Source organism: Piliocolobus tephrosceles, chromosome 19 (genome assembly GCF_002776525.5).
Source record: "Piliocolobus tephrosceles isolate RC106 chromosome 19, ASM277652v3, whole genome shotgun sequence".
NCBI lineage: Eukaryota > Metazoa > Chordata > Mammalia > Primates > Cercopithecidae > Piliocolobus > Piliocolobus tephrosceles.
The window spans coordinates 43,643,178-43,662,200 of NC_045452.1; the positions used below are offsets into that span (position 1 = coordinate 43,643,178).

The following is a 19,023-nucleotide window of genomic DNA, read 5'->3' on the forward strand; positions in this document are numbered from 1 at the left end:
TCTTCTTAATACTATACTTCTATTTTAGGAGAGTATGTGTGAGAAAGAAAAACAGAGAGAGGGAGAGGGAGACGGAGCGAGGGAGGAAGAGGGAGAGACTGTGACAGAGACAAACGATGGAAGAAAGAATGAGAAAGAGGAAAGATAGGAGAATCAGAGAAGGGCATACAGAATGAATCCTTGTTTTATTCTGGGGACAAACGTTGCTCTCAGAGTTGCAGTTATACACACATACACATACATACACACACACACACACATCTGTAATTGACGGAGGTTTGAAAAGCGTAGGCATAACAGAGTCTCAGAGACTGCATGTATGTTCATGCTCTACGGAAGGAAGGGGAGATGAATGTACTTAGTGTGGCCAATGGAATGATGCAACTAACCAGTGGCAATAATAGTTTCTTATTGAGTAGGTCACAGAAAGACAGGAACTATGATCATTGTTCATAGGAGCCGATGGAGGCATCAATGCTCTGAACATTCTCTTCTTGTGATGATGAGAGCTCCTATTTACTGAGCATACTGGATTCTACGCACTTGATATCAACCAACATCTAAATGTCAAAGCATTCCTCACCAGATCGGGGCTGGAGTTTTATTTATTTATTTATTTTTTGAGACGGAGTCTCTCTCTGTCACCCAGGCTGCAGTGCAGTGGAGCCATCTCAGCTCACTGCAACCTCTGCCCCTCCAGGTTTAAGCAATTCTCTGCCTCAGCCTCTGGAGTAGCTGGGATTACAGGCGTGTGCCACCACGCCCGGCTAATTTTCTTTTGTATTTTTAGTAGAGACGGGGTTTCACCATCTTGGCCAGGCTGGTCTTGAACTCCTGACCTCGTGATCTAACCCCCCCCCCCCTCAGCCTCCCAAAGTGCTGGGATTACAGGTGTGAGCCACTGCGCCTGGCCGTGCTGGAGTTTTCTTTGATTTAAAGATGAGCTTTTTCCTCTTCTGGGGATGATGTCTACAGGCACTCAGAATGGTCCAGTGTTTGACAAACCATCACAGGCTTTCCCACAATCCAGCTTCTCACTACACTCGGCTACCCAGGACCCGTGGTAGTAAAATTGTTTACCTTTACACCAAGAAGCTTGCGATAGCACCAAAATCTGTACTCAGCGTGTTCAAGGGTTTCATGCTGTGAGACCTAAAATCTTACGAGCTTGTCCAAAACACAGAAACATGTCAGCAGGGCCTGTGGTGGTTCCATGTGTGCTAACTGTGCTTGTGAAGGAATCAAGCATGCTTTCCTTATTGAGGAGCAGAAAATCATTGTCAAAAGTGTTGAAGGAACAAGCACAGAGGCAGAAAGCTAAATTCAAACTAAAGCTTTTATGAGTAATAACAATTAAGAGATATAAAAATAAATAAATATGAGGACACCGAGGCACAGAGAGGTTCATTAACTTACCCAGGGGTAGTCGGATGGTGGAGGTGGAGCTGTGAAACCTAACTCGTCAGGCCCTGGAGCTGAGCCCCACTCAGCTATGTTGCTGTGAACTTTGCTTCCTTATCTCAATTTTGCTATTTGCAGGAAGCCAAGACTTTTATTGTCCTTAACAACAGTTTTTTTACTTGCATCAAAATGCGACCTGTGTCCCAGAAGAAGTAATTTTCAGAGGACACCAAGTAACCATATCAAGATATTGTTGCCATTGAATGATAAAAGCAGATCATGCCTGTACTGCCTAACAAAGGGAAAACTTGTACTTACCAGTTTAGGTCAGAAGAGAGCAGTGGTAGAAAAATAGTGGCCATGGAGGGTATCTGAGAAAGAAAGACTATGTTCAGATGCAGAGGGGAATTTTGTGGCATGACATGTCATGCCCGATCCAGGCTGGGTTGCTAGGTGCTGCAGGACCAGGGGTGCAGGGGCCACAGGAACGGCATGGCCCCCCCGGTCCTGCCCCACATGTGTACCCTCCTTGGCCCCAAAGAGGTAACTTTTAAAAAGTTCTGCATTTAACTTTTTTTTTTTTTTTTTGAGATGGAGTCTCACTCTGTCTCCCAGGCTGGAGTGCAGTGGCGTGATCTCGGCTCACTGCAAGCTCCGCCTCCCAGGTTCACGCCATTCTCCTGCCTCAGCCTCCCGAGTAGCTGGGACTACAGGCGCCGTCCCCACGCCCGGCTAAGTTTTGCATTTTTAGTACAGACAGGGTTTTACCTTGGTCTCGATCTCCTGACCTTGTGATCCGACCGCCTCGGCCTCCCAAAATGCTGGGATTACAGGCGTGAGCCACCATGCCCGTCCTGCATTTAACTTTAAAGCCTGATCTTTCCCAGGTCAATATCAAGCTCAGGAATTGGGGAAGAATAAGGAACCCTGGAAGGCTCATTTGATTGAAGTATCCTTCTAAAGTTTAACTTTTTGTTTTGCTTTTCTCTTTAACCCTGGATTGAAGTTCTTTTAAGATCTTAAACCTATAAACCTTCTCTGTCACTTTGCTGGCATCTTCCTATATCTGGGGGCAATTTATAGAGGGGACAGCATTATTCTTCGAACTGCGTTGAGAGAATCAGGGGCACTTGGGTCAGATTGGGGTAGTGGTTAAAACTCAGGATCCTGGCCCCACTCCCCACCACCCCACCCCATTCCCATCCCCTGCCCTACCCACTGACCATCCCGCCCTACTGAATCAGCACTGTGGGAAAGAGGCCCTAGAAGGGACTTCTGTCAATCACCAGAGGGTTATTTGCATGAGAAACGTCTACAAGCCACCTTTTGACAAGTTCCATGGTTTACAAGGATACATTTCTTGCATAACAATAATTAAATGTGTTTCTGCTCAAGGAATGACGGGAAAGATCACTACTAGGGCCGTGAGCATGGATAAGGAACTGCCCCCACCATGAGGAGGACCCATGCTCATCAAATGACTTCCACATATGGGTGGAATAGAGACGTGAAACCAGACACAAAACTGGGACAGTCTCTCACTGTCCTTCGCGAGTCGTACCTCAGTAAAGTTGGAGATAGGATCTTTGAAATACGATTTTCCTGTTCAGATAAATTGTCATTTTCCCCCTTCACAAATATTTTGACTCATAGATACTTACCTAAAACGTTTCAAAGTAGTTTTTTTAAATACAAATTTGGGATAATCAAACTTTTAAAGAACTCACATCGCAATCTTAAATAGTTGTATTAGGTTGGTGCAAAAGTCATTACTGTTTTTGCCATTGCCATTGAAAGTAATGGCAAAAACCACAATGACTTTTGCACCAACCCAATAATTCCTTGTAGACCATAAGGGTAACTTTTGATAGTGCAAAGCAAGACAGCACTGAATTTGTGGGAAATTTCAACCAGGATTAATAGTGATCTCGTATGGGGATGGAGTGATTAAAAATAGAAATCAAAGTGTTGTTGATTTATTTAGAAGAAAGAGCTGGGTGCAGTGTAATTCCAACATTTTGGGAGGCTGAGGTGGGTGGATTGCTTGAGTCCAGGAGTTTGAGGCCAGCCTGGGCAACATAACGAGACCATGTCTGTACAAAAAATTTTTAAAAGTAGCTGAGCGTTGTGGCACATGCTTGTAGTCCAGCTACGAGGGAAGGAGCAATTGGGAGGATTGCTTGAGCCCAGAAAGTCAAGGCTGCAGAGAGGTATGATTGTACCACGGCACTCCAGCCTGAGCCACAGACAGAGACTCTGTCTTAATGTAAGTGTCTGGTATTTTAATGTGAAGAATATGAATTTTGAAAAATTAAAAGGAAACAAACAACGTACAGTGGAGAGACACTTCACGTGTGCAGAATGAGGGGTTCTAGTTGCCACTGCAGAGAGAATTAAGAATAGCAATAGCAATGCTGTTTGGGGACAGTGGTTAAGATGTAGAATACTTGTGAGTTCCTGGGTCTTTCCTTGATTCAGAGTTGTAAGAGCCATCCTTTATCAACCATTCCTGTGACATCTGGGAACCAATGGTTTCAAACACAGTCGCATCTCCGATGGTTAAACTAGAGAAGGGATACCTAGAAATCAACATTGCTCAGAGCTAAGGTTACCAAATATCCCATGGGAAATGCTTACAATAAAAATTCACTCGTTGCTTACCTAAAGTTCAAATGTGACTAGCTATAGCGCATTTTTATTTGCTAAATTTGGTGACTCTACTCACTAGAAAAATAAAATATGGTAGTTGCATTTTAAAAGAACCAGGATTTTGAGAACAATTATTTTCCCCGATTACTAACAGCCTCCCCTTCAGTGGAAGATGGTGCCTGCTCTCCGTGGTCTCCTGAAGTGCTCTGGATCTCTGTCCCCTATCATATGCTGGTGTCCTTCCAGCTGTTCCTGGCAGTCTGGCGATCTTAGGCATTCTAGCTTGTCGGTGGCTGGGGAAGACATGGTAATAGGCACTTGTAGTTAAGCCCACATCTCCAGGGTCAGAACAGCTCAGGACTCCTATCTTGCTATACCTTAAGGTTTTGCACACAGGCCCAAAACCAGGGCCTCCGGATACTCAGCCCCACCGATGTACACACTGGCGCCCCTCTGGCGTTTCCTAGATAATGTATTTACACATCACTTATCCTTTAGACTCTGGGGCAAATACACATTTCATATATTTTCTTATTTAATCTTATATCAGTTTTATGAGGAAAATGTTATTCTCTCTTTACTGTTTGAAAGAGAGATTTGTAAAGCTTGTAAGAGAAGTGTGAAGCTTGGAATGGTTACATCACGTGTCCATAGTTCATAAAGATTCAAACACAAAGTCTACTCCAACGCCCAAGCTCTTACCTCTTCTATACTGCCTGCCTGTCTCCCATTCTCCCTACACTCTCTCCCCATTCTGCATTTCATGTAAGTCACAAAGGGATTATAATGACTTACAAGGATGTAAAGAGATGAACTGGACTTTGGGACAGGCTGTGTCTGTGAGCTCTACTATCAGGGTGCAAGTGAATTCATCTGTCTGAGACCCAGTTGCCTTAATCTTTAAAACTGGGATACAAATATTGGCTGCATAAATGTATTGGGAGGATTAAATAAATTAACTTTGTAACATACAAGACACTTGGCACATGCTTGGTTCTGAAATCTAGGATGCTCACTGTGTATATAACCAAATACCTAACAGTAAGAAGTGCCATGGATGTTGTAAAAGAACTAGGTGCAAGGAATAATCAAAACACAAATGAAGAGCCAAATGAGAGAATAGGAAGAAGAGGAGGAGGAAGAAGGAGAAGGAGATGATGGGAGCCTTGGGGGAAGGAGATGACTTGTCTCAGGGACTCAAGATAAGGGGTATTAGAATTTGAGCCTGCTTTTTCAGTGAGGTTTTTTGGAAGCTGAGGCAAAGCAACTTAGCATAAGCGGCAGTGATACCTTTGAGCCAACAGGGTTCTCAGATTTGCATCTGTAGAAGCTCTGTGTGCAGCAGACTTTGTGGCTCTGAGTTCACCATGGGAAGAGGAGGGTCAGAACTCAGAATTCCTTGAGAATTCCTGAGAATTACTTGAAAATGTCTGGCTCATGACTGAGACATACTTATGTTCTTCATAGAATATACAGTCACTTTTCTGGGCTTCCCTTGGGGAAAAAACAGTCTGCATCAGTTATTTATAGTTTTTTCTGAAAGACAAAACAAAACAAAGTAAATTAAATCTGAGCCAATGCTTGAGGGTGAAGGATTCTGGGCTCAAATGAAATGTTCACTTATTAGTATTTACTGAGTGACCTTGGCTGGGTTGCATCATCTCTCTAGGCCTTTCTTCCTCATCTGTACAGAAAACAGATTAAGAAATTGCATGAACCTCTGTCCAGTGTCCACCTCATGCCTTGCCCTGTGGTAGATGCCTGGTCCAGAGGACAGTCCAGCCTTTCCCACGGTGGTGATCACAACACAATGAGCTTGGGCAGGGGATGAACACAGGGTTAAGATTCACATAACCCAGCAAACATCCATAGTGTTACATCAGAAGGGGACACATGCTGTGAAGAAAATGATGCTGGCTTATAGAATGGAGTGAGGCTGGGGCTGAACAGCCAGGAGGCAGGGCCAGGCCCTGTTCCTACAGCAGTCAGACATGGCTTCTCTGAGGAGGTGACTGTATTAGTCCATTCTCACACTGCTGTAAGGAAATAACTGAGACTGGGTAATTTGTAAGAAAAGAGGTGTATTAGTCTGTTTTCATGCCACTGATAAAGACATACCCAAGACTGGGCAATTTACAAAAGAAAGAGGTTTAATGGACTCACAGTTCCATGTTGCTTGGGAGGACTCACAATCATGATGATAGGTGAAAGGCACATCGCATATGGTGGCAAGCAAGAGAAGAGTGAGGGCCAAGTGAAAGGGGTTTCCTTTATCAAACAATCCGATCTCATGAGACTTATTCACTACGATGAGAACAATGTAGGGGAACTATCACCATGATTCAATTATCTCCCACTGGGTCCCTCCCATAACATGCGGGAATTATGGGAGCTACAATTCAAGATGAGATTTGGGTAGGGACACAGCCAAACCATATCAAGAGGTTTAATTGACTCATGGTTCCACAGATTATACAGGAAGCATAGTAGCTTCTGCTTCTGGGGGGGCCTCAGGAATCTTACAATCATGGCAGAAGGTAGTGGGGAAGCAGGAGTCTTACATGGCTGGAGCAGGAGGAAGAGAGACAGCAGGGAGGTGCCACACACTTGTACAACAACCAGGTCTTGTGATAGCTCATTCAGTCACTGTCACAAGAACAGCACCAAGGGGATGGTGATAAACCTTTCGTGGGAACTCTGCCTTCATAATCCACTCACCTTCCACTAGGCCCTTCCTCCATCACTGGGGATTACAATTCCACGTGAGATGTAGTGGGGACACAGATTCAAACTGTATCATTCTGCCCCTGGCCCCTTCAAATCTCATGTCCCTCTCACATTACAAAATACAGTCATGCCTTCCCAACAGTCCCCCAGAGTCTTAACTCATTCCAGCATTAACTCAAACATCTAAGTCCAAAGTCTCATCTGAGACAAGGCAAATCCCTTCTGTCTGTTTCGTTCTAGCCATGTTGGCAGCCAATTGGGTGGTGCCCACCCACATTGAGGGTGGGTCTTCCTCTCCCAGTCCACGTACTCAAATGTCGGTCTCCTCTGGCAACACTCACACAGACACATCCAAAAATAATACTTTACTAGCCATGTAGGTATCCTTCAGATTCAATCAAGATGACACCTAATATTAACCATCACAGTGACCTTCGAGCAGACACCTGCGTACATTGAAGGAACCAGTCACGAGAGCTGGCAAGAAGCATGTTCTGGGTGGCTCTTCAGAGAGTTGCCCAACAGAAGGCTAGGGGAGAAGGTTATGTCAGGAAGGAATTTGGACTTTCCTGGAAAATGTGGAAGAAACAAGAAGAAATCTCTGCTGGTATCTTGTCTACAGCTTACAAACACTTTTGGTCTTTTCCACATGGGAGACACACACATGTGGTTTGTGTGCATGTCTATGTATATATCCACACTCTTAAATGCACTTCAGGGACATAGACCAGGCACATATACCCTAGATTTTCCCTGTCATTGAAAGGTCCCTTATGACTAGTTTTGGGCAATAAACAGGTACTGGCCATGTCCACTGCCACTACCCACTTCTACTGATGCCAACACTGCCAGTGCATCATGGTGGCCTCCCCCACAGGCATTCCTCTGGACACTGCAAAAACAAACTTTCCAATGAATGGCATTAGCAGGGGAATTGAAACCTATTGGCTACTGTGGGCCAGCGCTCCCGGCTTTACTCTGATAGTCTTATAATCTGTGTTTTGTGACATAACCAAGAAAGTTAAAATAGACCTTGAGAATCAGAACAGAGTGGGCATCAAAGGGTTGTGGTGTCGTCTCATCAGAGGGGTAATCAGAAAACAAGCACTTAGTGCACACAGATGAGTGTGGATGTGTAGGCTGGACCGGGGACAGCATCTTCATGAGACTGGAAGTGTAATCAGACAATAGCTTGAGGATAGATATTTGGGTAAGGAGACTTCAGGTGGAAAAATACTTTATGCCGAGAATTACAGAACATTACAGTCCGGTAAGGAAATATTCCACAATAAAATAAAATCATCAGGAAGGAGTGAGAGAAGAACTGATGGGAGCAAAAGATGGGAGAAGGAGAATTTATCACCCCAGTGAGAGCAGGATGAATGGAATCAAGGGGCAAGGGCCTGGGAAGAGTCAGAAATAGGAGTACAAAAAAATGTTATTTTCCCCTGATGAATAGTGAGGATCAGTTTGGCCTCCCATAGCACCCTCTGTGTTCCTGGCGTTTTATGTGTATGCAGTAACCTGACATGTGGCATTTAGTGAGAATAGGTACTTTTTCTTGGTGGCGCTGATGTCTGACAGTAATGCCATGTAGCCATATACAAGCTTCACAAGGGCTTTCGTCAAAGAAAGGTTTACTCAGAATACAATGAAGCTCTGCGCTTTTGCTCAAATCTACACAAAACACCTGAAGACTAGCAGTTTAGGAAAGATGACAAAAAGTACTACCTTTTAATTCAGAAATGGCATTGACTAGGTGTGGTTCACATCTGACATAAGGCAGAATACTCATTTTGAAGTGTATCTTGTGGATTTGCTAGCAGGAAAACTACAACAGCCATACTCACATCTGTGCAAAGTTAATGAATGACTTTTCATATTTTTGGTGCTCTGCTGTATTTAAAATTGAATGCCCTATCATGTAATAAAAATACTAAACTACTTATATGAACAGTGGAAGAGGGTGAGGCCAGTTCAAATTAACTGAAATCAACAAGATTATTTAGGAGAATAGAAGCAATATTGTACAAAGATTGGCCAAAGGCCAGACTGGCTAAGTTATCATTTCTCTCCCTTTGATGGCCTTTAAGTTGGGATTTCCTTCCAAGTTGGGTTTATTTTTCATTTATCTGGGAAGAGTGTGGTTTAGTGAAATTTTAAAGTTATGCCTTTACTTTGCTGCATCTAAGAAACAAAAAGAAACATGACAGTAATAATTTCAAGGTAATTTGATACAGGTATGTATTCGTCTGTTTTCACATTGCTGATAAAGACATACCCAAGACTGGGCAATTTACAAAAGGAAGAGGTTTAATTGGACTTACAGTTTCACATGGCTGGGGAGGCCTCACAATCATGGCAGGAGGCAAGGAGGAACAAGTCACATATTACGTGGATGGCGGCAGGTAAAGAGAGAGCTTGTGCAGGGAAACTTAGTTTCCCTGTTTAAAGACGTTAGATCTCATGAAATGCATTCACTATCACAAGAACAGCATGGGAAAGACCCACCCCCATGATTCAGTTGTCTCCCACTGGGTTTCTCCCACAATGCGTGAGAATTATGGGAGCTACAAGAGGAGATTTGGGTGGGAACACAGAGCCGAAGCATATCAAGATATAAGAGAAAGATTGTATTATAAAACTGACCCTAACCTGGGCACCTCCATCTACTACATCTTCCTCTCCACTAGCATCTCAGCCTTCATCCCCACCCCCATCTCTCGCTAGATGAGCTACGTGGACAACCTGGTGTGTGAGCTTCTACACATTTTCTATACCTATGCAATTTAATTATTAAATCTTATCATCTCCACATACAGGAATGTCTCAGCCTCAGTGCTGTTGACACATGAGCCAGATAAGTCTTTGAGGTGGGGGGCTGTCCTGTGCACTGAGGCATGTTTTCAGCATCCCTGGCCTCCAGCCACCAGGTGCTAAGAGCATGCTCCCCACAGCCTTGATGTCTCCAGACATCGTGAAATGTCCCTAGCAGGCAATGTCACTCTTGATTGGGAATAATTGATATGAAGGCTATTAGTTTTACAATTTGTTTATATGTGTATATATACATATATATGTGTGTGTATATATACAAATATACACACACACACACATATATATATATAGAGAGAGAAACCATTTTGTTCTCTTTCTACCTACTGCTTTTCCCAATAAAAATCATTGACAAAATTCTTTAACATATAATTAATGCTATTTAATTACTTTCCATGAATGCTTCTTATTCTGTCCAGTGAATATAACATTGCTCCATGGATTTATCCCACCATTCTTTCATCTATGGGCATTAACATGCTTTCTAGTTCTTGACCTCCAAATGGCAGTGCTGTAATGAGTGTCATGGTACATGTGCCTTTACAGATCCCCAGAAATGGAATGGTAGCATACGAATTTTATTTTATTTTATTTTTTGGGACAGGGTTTTGCTCTGTCACTCAGGCTGGAGTAGAGTGGCATAATCACTGCTCACTTCAGCCTCGACTTTCTGAATTCAAAGAATCTTCCCGCCTCAGCCTCACAAGCAGTTGGAACTACAGGCATGCATGCCCATGCCTGGTTAATGTTTAAAAATTTTTTGTAGAGTCTAGGTCTCTCTCTATGTTGCCTAGGCTTGTCTAGAACTCCCAGGCTCAAGCAATATCCCCACCTTGGCCTTCCAAAGGACTGGGATTACAGGCATGAGCCATGGTGCCTGGCCTTTCATATTTTTAATTTTATTAGATATTGCCAGATCGCCTAATGACAGCCTTTGAAAAAACTTTTAAAACTCTAAATTTTATGTATAAGGCTGATACGAGTGATTAGTTAAGTGATTTCTCGAACATGAAAAGAAATACAGATATATTCAAAGTTTGCCTTTTGGTTTTCGTCCTAAAAATTACAACTTTTTTGTGCAGGAGGAAGTTTGGATTAACAGTTTAATCATCAGATCTTTCAAATTTCTTGTTTGTCAGGGGTTTTGAGTATAGTCACCAATTAAAATGAATAAACTGCACAATTAAATTCTATGCCAAGAGTGTTACTTTTTTCTGTAATCAATTTACCCTCTCTTAAGTATTTCAAGACTAGAAATGAAAATGGAATGGGGGACTGGATTAAAGTTCTCTTTTAAGTGATGGAATAATACAAATATGCCTTGTGAGTTTCCTTAGGATTAATGGGTGGCTGAAACCCTGCAACTTAACCTCACCGTGCAAGTCGGCACAGTCTGAGTTATCTGTCATTATCCAATGATGGATGAAAATAGTTCTGTTTGATACTTTGGATCATTTTAATGTACTGTTTTATTCCGCACTCAACAGCTCAGGATAACTTTAAAGCAACGTGATTTCAATTGTTTTACTCTTTCCTCCTTTCAGAGTTCTCCAGTTGAAAGAAGAAAGCTTAACCTGGCTTCTGAATTCCAAGAGCACACTGCGCAGTGGTAAGAAAATTAAGGTCTTTTTTTTTTTTTTGCTTTTTGAGGACTTGAGTGACTCAGCAAGTGTGATAGTGGGAGATGTTATTTCTGATGGTTATTGTGCTGTACATGTAGCTGTCTTCTGGAAGTAGAGGCTGCTGGGATCTTCCCTGGACTTGTGTATCAGGGAGAAAGAACTAATTTAAAATAAAGCAAAATATGTATCTACTCTTTACTAGGTTAACTTTAAAAAATAGACAAGTAATTGCAAAGTTTGCAATACGCATGCATTACTTGTCTATTTTTGCAAGTAAATAGTTACATGCGTCTATAGTTGCACCTGAGTGCCAGTGCAACAAGAGTGTTGCTCTCCAAGCTGCTGGGAATGGAAGTGTTAGCTCTAAGTCTCATAGAGCTTTTGGGCTTTGCTTGATGCCTTTTAATGTTACAAGAAGATTTTGTTCTGTCAATTTCTCTCATGCAACGTAATTGGACTTCTCCAGTTCCTCTTTTCTCCTTGGTTATTTCTCCTAATAAGAGAAACTAGCTTTATGCGCCTTCAATATTGTGGTTATATGCCAATTTAAAATGGAATAATCTCATTTGCTGCATTTTGGTTTGATATTGTGCGTGAAATTTAGAAATCATTTCCATTTAAAATTACAAGTTACAACATTATGAAAGGTTTAGGGAAAGAGACATTGAAAAAACTATTCCACCAGTAATTTAGCATAGCAACAGTTACTGGTTTGTTACCAACTTCATATGTATTTTTTCCTTTTACACATACAATTTAAAATTCTGACTTTAAATCAATTACTTTTTAATATGTAATATCTGCCAATGGGGCAAAATGTTAAGAACTCCAAAATTGTGTATATGAAATGTATTTGTCTCTCCTTCCTTCTTTGCCCCATGCCAGCTAGTTCCCTTTCTAGGACACATCTGATGTTTCTGTTTTTCTAATTTACAGGTCCTTCGAGATTATTTACATTGTTTGCAATCTGTTGCTATGCTAAACAATGCTTTGAAAAAGAATAGAACATCTTTATGCATATACTGTCTCTCCTATGTTCTGGTTCTTGGATGGATGGAAAAGACTGCCATTCAATATCTAAAGTAAAAATCTGACTTTATTGCTTGCTAAACAAGAGACAACAGTGCTTGTAGGACACAGTTCTGTTAAAACAAAGCAAATGCTGATCATATATGGGGTTTGGGAAGCATTAAGTTCAGGAATTAAAACACTGTGAGAATTGTATTTGGAAATTAATTGACCTTTAGCGGTGAAAGCTTGGCATTTGGAGTGTTCCTGTTGCTAATAGTTGGATTTCAGAAGTATGGCTGTTACTGATTGGCTAGCTTTCAGAAGTGTGTTACTAAAGTGGATTGTCACTGATCAATTTTGATGTGTTTTTGTGTGTGTGTGGGAGACGGAGTCTCGCTCTGTTGTCAGGCTGGAGTGTAGTGGCGCGATCTTGGCTCACTGAAACCTCTGTCGATTCCCAGTTCAAGTGTTCCTCCTGCCTCAGTCTCCCAAGCAGCTGGGATTACAGGCGTGCACCACCACGCCCAGCTAATGTTGTATGTTTAGTAGGGACTGTCTCCATCTCTTGACCTCGTGATGTGTCCGCCTCAGCCTCCCAAAGTGCTAGGATTACAAGCGTGAGCCACCGCGCCCGGCCAATTTTGATGTCTTTATAACAAGTTGTGGTAGTGACTTGTTAATATCTTAGGACTATGACCAAGAAAGAGTTATCGTTTTCCTTTAAAATTTAAATTCTCAACTACGTGAGAAATTTATGGGAAATGGAAGTCCTGGGTCAAATAGTGTGTGCATTTTATATTTTAATTGACTAGAGATTTACCAATTTACACGCCCACCAGCAATGAATAACAGTGCTCATTTCTTCACAACATAGTGTGTCATCAGGTTTTTGATCTTTGTTAACCTAAGTGAAATATAGTATCTTTCTGAAGTTTTGTTGTCTATTTCTTTACAATAAGTAAGGTTGAGAAACTTTGTATATGATGAAAAACTATCACATGTTATTTTCTGTATGTTTTTCTGTCATCTACCCACTTTTAATGGAATTTTAAAAATACTGACTTTTAATGACTCATGTATTAGTTAGAGTTGTACATTAAGAGTTGTAAATATTTTCTCCAGTATGTTCTTTGTCTTTTTATTTTGTTTATGGTGTTTATTTGGGGAGAAAAAGCTTCTAAAAGCAAGCCTGGACACAGTTGGATTGATCAGTATTTTTAATTGTCTTTTGGGTTTTAGATTACAGTTGGAAAACTCTCTTATTTTGAGATTATAATATTTTCTATGCTCTCCTTTATTGCTTTTATGGCTTTATTTTCATTCATTCTTCTGGAATTTGTGCTGGTGTAAGTGTAAAGGAGGATACGATTTTTTAGGTAGCTACTTAGATGCCTCACCACTATTTCTTAGATAATACATTATTTCCCTACTAATGTGAATGATCATCTTTGCTCAAAACGAAAGCTTCCCAAGTATGTTGATTTACTGCTGATCTTTTTCTCTGATCCATCAATTATTATGCTGGCTTTTTATTTATCATAATACCACATGCATTTTTCTGTTTAACTGATTTCTTGCTAATCACTGTGGTGGTGTTCACATTAAATGAATATTGTGCGATTTACTCAACAACTCTCCCTTTTGTTGCCCTCCATGTAACGTTGGGGAGATTTTTGGCTATAAATGAACAGATACATTTTTAAAAACAGTTTATCACTGTTTATTCCATAAACCACCTATCATTCTGGGGCGAGGTCTGATTGTCTCTATTTTAACAAGTACCCCAGGTGATTCCAGGGAAGGCTGATGTTTCATTGCATGTTGCTCTTTGGCGTTGAATCCGATCACACGTGGATCATATCATCACACAGCTGATCCAATCAGTGATGATAAGCGATTGATTTTTCCGGTGACGGTTTGAGTTTTACCACGTCCGCACATTATAGATTTATATACATATTCACTTCTATGTGTATATAAGCACATGCAAGTATATAACAAATGGATACTGCTGTGAAGGCGGAATGTATTTGATGTGATACTTTTGGAAATACATGAAATTGTTGAGATTTGATGAGAGTCCATTTATGATTCTTAGTTTTCGCAGAGAAATAGGAAGGGGCTACTGAATGGTCCACCTTAAGACCGAAAAGGGCAAAAGTACAGAACGAAAGGCCAAACAATGATTTCATTATACAAATGAAATGAGAAAATGCAGTGAAATTCCATCCATCCCTGAGGACTGACTCCATTTAGAGGTTAGAAGAGCAGCCTGGAGTGATCTCACACTTACGGGTTCCGTACCGTCACTGCGGAGCAACTGTAGGAGGGTTGTGACTAAGAATGAAAGGATCAGCACATGAAGTTTTTCGCTTTAACTGCCCTTCTGTGGGGTACATAAGAAATAAAACAGATAATGGATCCAGATGGCCCATCCCCTGGTGAACAGTGAACAAGGGGTATCTAAATAGGTAAGTGCAGTCTGCAGCAAAAATCCCAAACGAGAACATCGGCCGTGAGTCTCAGTTCAGTGTTAGAGGCAGACTGTTAAGTACATTAGGTGATGTCATAGACTGTGATGAAGAAGATATTGGAAAGAACTGGCTGAGGGAAGTTCTAAATGCAAAAAATCATGATTTATTCCACTTTCATGGGCCATTGCAATTTGCAGAGACTTTTCCCATTAAAACGGGCTTCATGATACCCAGATTACTGATGAGAAAACTGAGTTGCATGGAGATGAGATGGGACCCAGCTAGTCACGGTTGGATCACCTCAGAGAGCACTAGCTCAGCATCTTATTCACACACTTCAACTCAACTCACATTTATGAAAGACCTAGCCTACTTATGCAACCAAAGTATCCGGGGTATCAAGGCGTGTGGATTATCTCTGACAGTAAGGATATGAAGGCTGAGAGCGTCAAATAGGGAGAGGGAGCTTTGTTATGCTTTTATGTGCCTTAATTGTCCCGGAGTCTTCAGCAAGTCTGTGGTGAATGCAGTGGAAAAAGAGCAGACTTTAAAATTAACTTAAAATTTTAATCATTGAAATTAAATCACAGGCATAAATTAGACAGATACCTGTGAAAGCAAACATTTTTTAAAGCTGGGAACTCCCTGCTATGTTGATTCACTTTATAGGATGGCCATACGGAACTGATCTTAATAGCCAACAAACCATTGTCAGATGCATAATAGATTGCTAATTACTCATGGAAACAGACTTTTTGAACTAGAATGGTGCGTTTTAATTGCCTTTTAGTGAGATGCTTTGTCTTTTTCTTCCCCCACCTAGGTCCCATCAGCACTTACCCCAGTGCTGGCCTGAGTTGTAATAGATTCGTAATAGACACATTTATGTATTAATAATAATAAAGATAAATTATGTTTGCAAGTGCTTCCCCCTACATTTTATCTCTATGACAACTCTGGGGGATATGCAGGGCAAGTGTTATTATCTCTACTTTATTGATGATGAAACCAAGGCATGATAAAGTCAGGAGGTTTTTCAAAATTTCACGAGTGAATCAGGATTCAAGGTCTGGTTTTGTTATTTGACAATATCCTGTTCTGTATATAATAAACCACCCTGTGCTACGACATGAAACTCACAGTGCTAAGGCAACAGGATGTGGCCACTGGTGTGAATTCTGTCCCTGTCAACTGTGCGTTCTTTACCTCTTTGAGATATAGTTTATTCATTCTTAAAGTGGTAAAAATAGTAGCTATTCCTATTTACAAAGTTTTGATGAGACTCCATTGAGATAATGCATAAGGAATTTCTTTGAACTTTTCCACAGTGTTTCTCACCTAGAGCTCTTGAATGGGCTTCTGTGGGTTTGTAAAATCTGTAACGTTATATAAAATTTGATACTTACTTGTATATAATGCATTTATTTTTTCTGGGGAAAGTGCTAACAATTTTATAGGATTTTCAGATTTCTGTGATTAAAAAGATTAGAATTATGCAATACGTTATGCACAATACTAGTATGGTGTTATTAATACAAAATATCTTTTTTGATATTATAACACATTCCTTTCAGAAAATATGAAAAATACAGAAAAGCACAAAAAGAAAATAATAGTCATCCAAAAACGTGTCATTTAGAGACAATCAACATAGCAGTGTCACATGGTTGATGTGGATTGTTATGGCTGCTATCACATTGTGGCTTTTTTTTTTATAAATAAAAAATGTTTTGGGGACAGCACAAATGTATTTTATGTATTACATATATAGTTTACGTGCATATACATTTGTAGGATTGGTATCATTTTAAATATGTGAACATGGACTTACTGGTATAATATTTTTCTATATGATGTTTAACATCTGCCTTGAAATCTCTATATAGTTATTCCATAATTTCTATACCTAATATTCTAGGTTTAGAGTATTGTATTGTACCTTCAAATTTGTTTCCATTTTTGTCATTTTAACTATCACAATATATATACTTCTACATATAATTATACTATATATTCATAAATTTTATATATTTTCTGAAATCAACTTATATATCTCTTGCTTTTCTAACTGAATGGTCAATTATTAAGTATTCCCTTCTCCCAGATGTACTTTAGCTTTTTATTACCATGTTTCCAAAAATCTTACTGGATTTAAACAAAATTAATTACGCCTATTAATTCTTTGGGGGGAGAATTTTAATGTTGATATTTCTTTTCTAAAATATAATTTGTCACTTTTTTTTTTATCCAGAATCAATACCCTTGAGCATCTTCTCTTTTGACCTAATGCAGTAAATTCTTTTGAAATGTCCATAGTAAATAATTTTTTCATTCTTGGAGGAAATTGTTCTTGAACATGATATAATATTTCTAGACTACATTTCCAAATTAAATTTTCAATATTTGATTTAGATTTTTTCATTTATAATTATGAGGAAGATTGGTCTGTAAATTTATATTTCTGGAGTTTTTCACTTTTTCAAATATCTGTGTAGAGATTGCCATAAAAAATGGAAAAGTCTTCCATCTTTCTCCACAAGGAATTTTAGAAAATTGTGAAATTTTCTTCCCTATTTATTCATTAAGCTTTTTTGGCATCATTTATGTTTTCTTTACCAATCATCTGTTTAATTTAAAATTTTAATTTGTCAGAATACAATATTACACAATTTTTACTCTTGTCTGTGGTCATATTCATTGTCTTTCCCAGTTTTATATATGCAGGTTTTTTCTCTTTTCTATTTGATTAGGCCTGCTAAATGTTTGATCAGAAATTTTTTTTCTACAAAGAATCCACTCTTAGATTTGTGTATTTTGTCTAGAATTTACTTTCTAATTCATTAATTTCTGCTGTTATTTTTCCCCCTTTCTGTTTTCCTTAAATTGTCTTTGTTCTTGTTTTTCCATTCTTAAAAATTGAACACTTATTTTAGTAATTTTCATTCTTTCTGATGTCCTGATAAAAGTCTTACAGGCTGTAGGTTTGCTCTGGTATATAACGGCATCAGCATTCCAGACGTTTTTATAAATTACGTTTTCACTTTCATTAGTGTCAAAATAATCCTTAGTGGTGTGCCTGATTTTTAGTGGAATTGTTTTTTGTTTTAGACAGAGTTTCACTCTTATTGCCCAGGCTGGAGTGTCATGGTGTGATCTTGGCTCACTGTAACCTCCATCTCCTGGGTTAAAGCAATTCTCCTGCCTCAGCCTCCCGAGTAGCTGGGATTACAGGCATGTGCCACCATACCCGGCTAATTTTGTATTTTTAGTAGAGACGGAGTTTCTCCATGTTGTGGTGCAATTGTTTTTTTAGAGAATAATTTGTGATGTGGTAATTTTGGACTGTCTTTTTTTCTATTTTTTGGGCTTATGAGGGTATATAGCGTACTATATAATTACTATTTGCCAATATTCTTTGTAAGCTTGATAGGAAATATATCATCCTTTTCTCTCGTAAGACACCAAACTTTCTGTAAACATAATAAATCTTATTGTTATTTGGAACTTCTTTCTCTATGCCCCACTCAGGTGTATATGTATTTGCATACTTCAACTGTGAAAGATGGAGGAAGGTCCCACTACTGTTAACTTATCTTTATTCCTCGAATAATTTGTGATGACTATATTTTGAACAATATTATTTGGAGCTTAAAGATTTATGACTTTCTTGGTTTCCTTTTGGATTTTATCATCAAAATACTAGAACTCTCTTCATTTCAGGAAGTGGCTTTTTCTTCTAATTCTCTGTTACCTGATAAGAATGTGAAAACTCCTATTTTCTCTTCTTATATTTATTTTATTTCTTCTTGCCTTTAGCTGTTACATCTTTGCCTAATCACTTAATAATGCTTATGTGCCAATTTCTTTTAAGTGTTAGGGCTGTTAAATAATCCTAGGTTGAATTTGATTAACTCACCACTTGAACTAACCAAATCAAACCATGTGGCTGTCTTTTACTTTGCAGTTTAGGGTAGATGTGTATGTTATTATTACAGATGTCATTGTGCTTCCTTTCTTTATCTTGTTTTATTCTCATTAAAAAAATTTTTCCTGCTATTTCCCTAGTAAGTTTTTAAAAAATATGAACTGTATTTTCTTTGCTCTTTTCTGTAGCAATTTTATTTTAAATTCTACTAGTAATATACTTTGTTATCAAAATGCTTTTAATAATATTAGTATTTTAAACACATTTATGTTTATTAAGCGGCTGACATAGAAGTAAAGCACTAAATACTGATTAGCCTCCATGTAAAGTGAGAATATTAGTAGTCTTTAGTTCCCATATTGTATCTAGGCCCACTTCC

General features: G+C 39.4%; 1 long non-coding RNA gene across 1 annotated transcript in view; it reads left to right on the plus strand.

Moving 5' to 3' along the window:
• The window catches only part of LOC111525625, a 208,284-nt gene that overhangs the window by 105,285 nt on the left and 83,976 nt on the right, over nt 1-19,023 (plus strand). The window contains exon 2 of the long non-coding RNA XR_002726164.1: nt 11,157-11,221. This is a non-coding gene — a long non-coding RNA (uncharacterized LOC111525625). The remainder of the gene's footprint in view (nt 1-11,156; nt 11,222-19,023) is intronic.